Source organism: Oncorhynchus clarkii, chromosome 1 (genome assembly GCF_045791955.1).
Source record: "Oncorhynchus clarkii lewisi isolate Uvic-CL-2024 chromosome 1, UVic_Ocla_1.0, whole genome shotgun sequence".
Classification (NCBI taxonomy): Eukaryota; Metazoa; Chordata; class Actinopteri; order Salmoniformes; family Salmonidae; genus Oncorhynchus; species Oncorhynchus clarkii.
In genome coordinates, this window is record NC_092147.1 from 981,155 (window position 1) to 989,117 (window position 7,963).

The window sequence follows — 7,963 nt, forward strand, 5'->3', positions numbered from 1 at the left end:
TACTACTACTGCTGCTACTACCGCTGCTGCTACTACCGCTGCTACTGCTACTGCCGCTGCTACTACTACTACTACTACTGCTACTACTGCTGCTACTACTACTACTACTGCTACTACTACTACTACTACTACTACTACTACTGCTGCTGCTGCTACTACTACCGCTGCTACTACTACTACTACTGCTACTACTACCGCTGCTACTGCTACTACTACCGCTGCTACTGCTACTACTACCGCTGCTACTACTACTACTACCGCTGCTACTACTACTGCTGCTACTACTACTGCTACTACCGCTGCTGCTACTACCGCTACTACTACTACCGCTACTACCACTGCTACTACTGCTACTACTACCGCTGCTACTACTACCGCTGCTACTATTACTACTACTACCACTGCTACTACTACTGCTGCTACTACTACTGCTACTACCGCTGCTGCTACCGCTGCTACTACTACCGCTGCTACTACTACCGCTACTACCACTGCTACTACCACTGCAACTACTACTACTACTACCACTGCAACTACTACTATCGCTGCTACTATCACTACTACTACTACTACTGCCGCTACTACTACTACTACTGCCGCTACTACTACTACTACTGCCGCCGCTACTACTACTACCACCGCTGCTACTACTACTACCGCTGCTACGACTACTACCGCTGCTACTGCTACTACTACTACTACTACCGCTGCTACTACTACTACTACTGCTGCTACTGCTACTACTACCGCTGCTACTGCTACCGCTGCTACTGCTACTACTACCGCTGCTACCGCTGCTACTACTACTGCTACCGCTGCTACTACTACTACTACTACTACTACTACTACCGCTACTGCCACTGCTACTACTACTACCGCTGCTACTACTACTACCGCTGCTACTACTACTACCGCTGCTACTGCTACTACTACTGCTACTACTACCGCTGCTACTGCTACTACTACCGCTGCTACTACTACTACCGCTGCTACTACTACTACCGCTGCTACTACTACTACTACCGCTGCTACTACTGCTACCACTACCGCTACTGCCACTGCTACTACTACTACCGCTGCTACTACTACTACCGCTGCTACTACTACTACTACCGCTGCTACTGCTACTACTACTACCGCTGCTACTACTACTACCGCTGCTACTGCTACTACTACCGCTGCTACTGCTACTACTACCGCTGCTACTGCTACCGCTGCTACTACTACTACTACCGCTGCTACTACTACTACCGCTGCTACTGCTACCGCTGCTACTACTACTACTACCGCTGCTACTACTACCGCTGCTACTACCGCTGCTACTACCACTGCTACTACCGCTACTACTACTACCGCTGCTACTACTACTACCGCTACTACTACTACCGCTGCTACTACTACTACCGCTGCTACTACTACTACCGCTGCTACTACTACTACCGCTGCTACTACCGCTGCTACTACTGCTGCTGCTACTACTACTACTATTTGCCATATCAATATCCTCAAGCACTAGCTTGAAAATGGTGCCGGAGGAGATGGCCGCCATTTTACGGTCTCCTAACCAATTGTGCTATTATAATGCGTTTTTATTTTGCGATATTTGTAACTTATTTTGTACATAATGTTTCTGCAACCGTATCTTATGGAAGAAAAGAGCTTCTGGATATCAGGACAGCGATCACTCACCTCGGATTAGACAAAGATTTTTTTCAACAACAGCAGCAGCAAGCAGGACTCAAACGATATTCTCCAAACACCCCACAGGGCAGACATCCCAATTATTTGCAAAAGGAAGCGACACAGAGGGTGAAGAGCCGGATGCCTCGTCCGGACCCGCAGAAGGCAACTAGGAAAGTTACCGTTATCGTCAATATTACTCACCAACGTGCAATCATTGGACAATAACTAGACGAGGTACGATCACGAATATCCTACCAACGGGACATCAAAAACTGTAATATCCTATGTTTCACGGAATCGTGACTGAATGATGACATGGATATTCAGCCAGTGGGATATACGCTGCACCGGCAGGACAGAACAGCACACTCTGGTAAGACGGGGGGGGGGGGGGGGGGGTCTGTGCGTATTTGTAAACAACAGCTGGTGCACGAAATCTAAGGAAGTCTCTAGATTTTGCTCGCCTGAAGTAGAGTATATTATGATGAATTGCAGGCCACACTACTTGCCTAGAGAGTTCTCAGCTATACTTTTCGTGGCTGTTTATTTACCACCACAGACAGATGCTGGCACTAAGACCTCACTCAGTCAGCTGTATAAGGAAATAAGCAAACAGGAAACCACTCACCCAGAGGCGGCCGTCCTAGTGGCCAGAGACTTTAATGCAGGGAAACTTAAATCAGTTCTACCAAATCTCTATCAACATGTTAAATGTGCAACCAGGGGGAAAATATTTCTAGATTACCTGAACTCCACACACAGAGATGATTACAGAGCTCTCCCTCGCCCTCCATTTGGTAAATCTGACCATAATTCCATCCTCCTGATTCCTGCTTACAAGCTAAAATTAAAGCAGGAAGCACCAGTGACTCGGTCTATAAAAAAGTGGTCAGATGAAGCAGATGCTAAACTACAGGAGTGTTTTGCTATCACAGACTGGAACATGTTCCGGGATTCTTCCGATGGCATTGAGGAGTACACCACATCAGTTAATGGCTTTATCAATAAGTTCATTGAGGACGTTGTCCCCACAGTGACTGTACGTACATACCACAACCAGAAGCCATGGATTACAGGCAACATTCGCACTGAGCTAGGGTAGAGCTGCTGGGTAGAGCTGCTGCTTTCAAGGTGTGGGACTCTAACCCAGAAGCTTACAAGAAATCTCGCTATGCCCTGTGACGAATCATCAAACAGGCAAAGCGTCAATACAGGGCTAAGATTGAATCATACTACACCGGCTCCGACGCTTGTCAGATGTGGCAGGGCTTGCAAACTATTACAGACTATAAAGGGAAGCACAGCCGCGAGCTGCCCAGTGACACGAGCCTACCAGATGAGCTAAATCACTTTCGCTCGCTTTGAGGCAAGCAACACTGAGGCATTCATGAGAGCATCAGCTGTTCCGGACGACTGTGTGATCACGCTCTCCGTAGCCGACGTGAGTAAGACCTATAAACAGGTCAACATTCACAAGGCTGCGGTGCCAGACGTATTACCAGGACATGTGCTGACCAACTGGCAGGTGTCTTCACTGACATTTTCAACATGTCCCTGATTGAGTCGGTCATACCAACATGTTTCAAGCAGACCACCATAGTCCCTGTGCACATAAACACAAAGGCAACCTGCCTAAATGACTACAGACCCGTGGCACTCAGGTCCGTAGCCATGAAGTGCTTTGAAAGGCTAGTAATGGCTCACATCAACACCATTATCCCAGAAACCCTAGACCCACTTAAATTTGTATACTGCCCAAACAGATCCACAGATGATGCTCTCTATTGCACTCCACACTGCCCTTTCCCACCTGGACAAAAGGAACACCTATGGGAGAATGCTATTCATTGACTACAGCTCAGCGTTCAACACCATAGTGCTCTCAAAGCTCATCAATATGCTAAGGACCCCAGGAGTAAACACCTCCCTCTGCTACTGGATCCTGGACTTCCTGTCGGGCCGCCCCCAGGTGGTAGCAACACATCTGCCACGCTGATCCTCAACACTGGGGCTCCCCAGGGGTACCTATAGGGAGGAGGTCAGAGACATGGCCGGGTTGTGCCAGAATAACAACCCGTCCCTCAACGTAACCAAGACTAAGGAGATGATTGTGGACTACAGGAAAAGGAGCACCGAGCACGTCCCCATTCTCATCGATGGGGCTGTAGTGGAGCAGGTTGAGAGCTTCGAATTCCTTGTTGTCCACATCAACAACAAACTAGATTGGTCCAAACACACCAAGACAGTCGTGAAGAGGGCACAACAAAGCCTATTCCCCCTCAGGAAACTAAAAAGATTTGGCATGGGTCCTGAGATCCTCAAAAAGTTCTACAGCTGCAACATCGAAAGCATCCTGACCGGTTGCATCACTGCCTGGTACGGCAATTGCTCGGCCTCCGACCGCAAGGCACTACAGAGGGTAGTGCATACGGCCCAGTACATCACTGGGGCCAAGCTTCCTACCATCCAGGACCTATATACCAGGCGGTGTCAGAGGAAAGCCCTGAAAATTGTCAAAGACCCCAGCCACCCCAGTCATATACTGTTCTCTCTACTACCACATGGCAAGCGGTACCGGAATGCCAAGTCTAGGACAAAAAGGCTTCTCAACAGTTTTTACCCCCAAGCCATAAGACTCCTGAACAGGTAACCAAATGGCTACCCGGACTATTTGCATTGTGTGCCCCCCAACCCCTCTTTTACGCTGCTGCTACTCTCTGTTTATCATATATGCATAGTCACTTTAACTATACATTCATGTACATACTTCCTAAACGGCCCGACCAACCAGCGTTCCTGCACATTGGCTAACTGGGCTATCTGCATTGTGTCCCACCTCCCGCCTACCTTTCCTTTGCTACTCTCTGTTCATCATATATATTCGTCACTTTAACTATATCTACATGTACATACTACCTCAAATCAGCCTGACTAACAGGTGTCTGTATATAGCATTGCTACTGTTATTTTCAAATGTCTTTTTACTGTTGTTTAATTTCTTTACTTACCTACACACACACACACCTTTTTCCCTGCACTATTGGTTAGAGCCTGTAAGTAAGCATTTCACTGTGAGGTCTACTACACCTGTTGTATTCAGCATTTCACTGTGAGGTCTACTACACCTGTTGTATTCAGCATTTCACTGTAAGGTCTACTACACCTGTTGTATTCAGCATTTCACTGTGAGGTCTACTACACCTGTTGTATTCAGCATTTCACTGTGAGGTCTACTACACCTGTTGTATTCAGCATTTCACTGTGAGGTCTACTACACCTGTTGTATTCAGCATTTCACTGTGAGGTCTACTACACCTGTTGTACTCAGCATTTCACTGTGAGGTCTACTACACCTGTTGTATTCAGCATTTCACTGTGAGGTCTACTACACCTGTTGTATTCAGCATTTCACTGTAAGGTCTACTACACCTGTTGTATTCAGCATTTCACTGTGAGGTCTACTACACCTGTTGTATTCAGCATTTCACTGTGAGGTCTACTACACCTGTTGTATTCAGCATTTCACTGTGAGGTCTACTACACCTGTTGTATTCAGCATTTCACTGTAAGGTCTACTACACCTGTTGTATTCAGCATTTCACTGTAAGGTCTACTACACCTGTTGTATTCAGCATTTCACTGTAAGGTCTACTACACCTGTTGTATTCAGCATCACTGTAAGGTCTACTACACCTGTTGTATTCAGCATTTCACTGTGAGGTCTACTACACCTGTTGTATTCAGCATTTCACTGTAAGGTCTACTACACCTGTTGTATTCTGCGCACGTGACAAATAAACTTTGATTTGATAATTCCACAGTAAAAATGTCTGATGCTGGTGTAAGATAAGACACACAGACGTGTTTGGGCAGACCCACTCCAGTTTCTTTCCTGCTCCAACAGCTCCACAGATGTAGAGAGAGGTGTTCAGTGTACAAGGTCGGCAAACAGAGATTCATTATTACATTAACAGCATAAACGTTATGTTACACATTCAGTATACTTACTAGGCTACATTATTGGAAAATGATTACATTATACATGCGAAAGTTTACAATATTAGCTACTATTACATGTAGTGATGGGGAGGAAATGGATAGTTACATATCGGGATATTTAGTTCATGATACGTCGTATTGCTTTGACAATCACAATATTATTTTTACTCCTACATTTCCAATGTTGAACTACCCTAATTAAACAAGTATTTACGCTGCAGTTGAACAGTGTGGGCGACCTGCAGTTCCAACGTCATGTGGTTTTTATTTATTAAAAACTACTGGTTTCTTCAGCACCCGAAGGATAGCCCACAATTACACAGATTATCGTGTGTAATTGTGGGGTTATTATTTGGGTGCTAAATCTTATAGCTTCATTTGTATTTTTATATCTAAAAACGTGAAATTGTATGTACTATTGGAACTCCCAGTCCGCTCACATTAGTCGCTGCTCAACTCCGTCCTAAATCGTTGAATTAGATATAACTACCCCCAACCTCTGTCACTCAATAACATAGTAATGATAATAAAACCATGGATATTGCCTCGTGGTGGCGTTTCCTCTGTGGGTCATATGTGCAACAATAGCCCACCATTACAAAACACACATGTAGACTGGGACAAGATCCTGACGGCCTTGGCGCCAAACTCCAGCCTCGCTGCATGCTGGGGAATTACAGCGCTGTGGCGTCTGAAATCAAACAACTCCACCATTCGGTCTGTTTGCTATGATAAAAATATCACTTCATTTAGTGGGCTAAGACATTTTTTCCAAGGACTAAAATTAATTGAGACGTGAACAGGTTTCAGTATGGATGTGACCGAGCACCACATTCGTCATTTTAGCGACATACGAGGCTGAAGTCCTTGTGTGAGAGAGAGGAAGGCAGCAGGCCCCACAGTCCGGCTTTTAGACTACATACTGGGCATGCCTTGTCACACTGAGACACAACACAAGCAGATTGTTCAGCGACCTTACCTTGGGATCCGCGGTAAATTATGCAGCTTATTGCGATTCGTGAATGCTTTCACCAAATTCCTCACATATAAACACGGCACTCTTAGTAAAACTATTTGTTTTGTTCCTGTATTATTTCTTCTTTCCGCACTGAATATTTCCCAGGGCTAGCTGCAATCTCTCCTCACTAACACACAACAGCCCTATTGAATACCAACAAAGATCTGTAGAAGAGAACCAAGATAGACCACAGCCCGTCGTTTCAAACGGGAACGAATGAGTCATAGTGGGCAGAGCCAAGCCCGAGCTAGCGAGATCCTATTGGCGCGTTCTAACCAACATTTGCATATTTCCATTAGGGAACGCCTACTGTGTGGAGTGCGCGTGTGTAATAATTCGCCTTTGCACTCCTAAACAATGCATTTTTTCCCCCGTAACTTTGACAAAGACTAAAGTCTACAAAAAGTAGTCCACTTTCTCCCACTGCCGGCCACTAGGCTTCCTCGCTTCACGTTTATCCATCCAGTGAAATATATGTCTCATTGTTCTTCTGTGGTACCACCCTATCCAAGTATGGGCAGCTGCATCCAAATATGGCTACCAGAGAATGGAGAGTGGGTTTGTCGAAAGTTGTGGCTGCGTTGTATCCGCCTGCCGACATGAAGCTCCTCTTACTGAATACCACCAAGGATCTGTAGAAGAGAACCAAGATAGACCACAGCCCGTCGTTTAAAATGGGAACTAATGAGTCATAGTGGGCAGAGCCAAGCACGATGTAGCGACTGCGTTCTAAGCCAATATTTGCATATTTCAGTTAGGGAACGCCTACTCTGATGTGCACTCAATTCGCCTTTGCACACCTTCCAAACAACGCATTTTTTTTTAAAGCTTTGACCAAAGGGTAAAGTCAACAGAACATTTTGTCCACTCTGTTTGTAACAGATTATAGTTTTGTGATCAGAAAACTGTTTTGAGATGTTTAATCGATGAGAATATTAGCAGAATATCGGTCCAAATTTATCTTGTCCCATATTTGGTAGTGAGTGGAAAACTCTAAGCGGATGCTTCACATTTCTACATCCGGTAAAATGTCTATCTCATTGTTCTGTCTGTGGTATCACTAACGTGTCGCTAGAGGTAGCTAATTTGGCACATTTTTTCTCTCACGCGATTTTATTTCAAATAGGATAGCAGCATACACAAGAAATAACTAATATTGATAACCATCTAGATGTTAGCTTGAAACATACAATCTACTACTCAATGGGGAGGGCATGAACGGCAACACTTTCTCTACTGTTTGACAAGCACTGCTGTCCGGCA

At 45.4% G+C, this 7,963-nt stretch overlaps 1 protein-coding gene across 1 annotated transcript in view; it reads right to left on the reverse strand.

Annotated features, from left to right (window-relative positions):
- The window catches only part of LOC139411867 (protein Jade-3-like), a 34,709-nt gene extending 27,835 nt beyond the window's left edge, over positions 1 to 6,874 (reverse strand). The window contains exon 1 of the mRNA XM_071158650.1: positions 6,662 to 6,874. The gene's annotated coding sequence lies outside the window, so the exon portion shown is untranslated. The remainder of the gene's footprint in view (positions 1 to 6,661) is intronic.
- Positions 6,875 to 7,963: the final 1,089 nt, after the last annotated feature.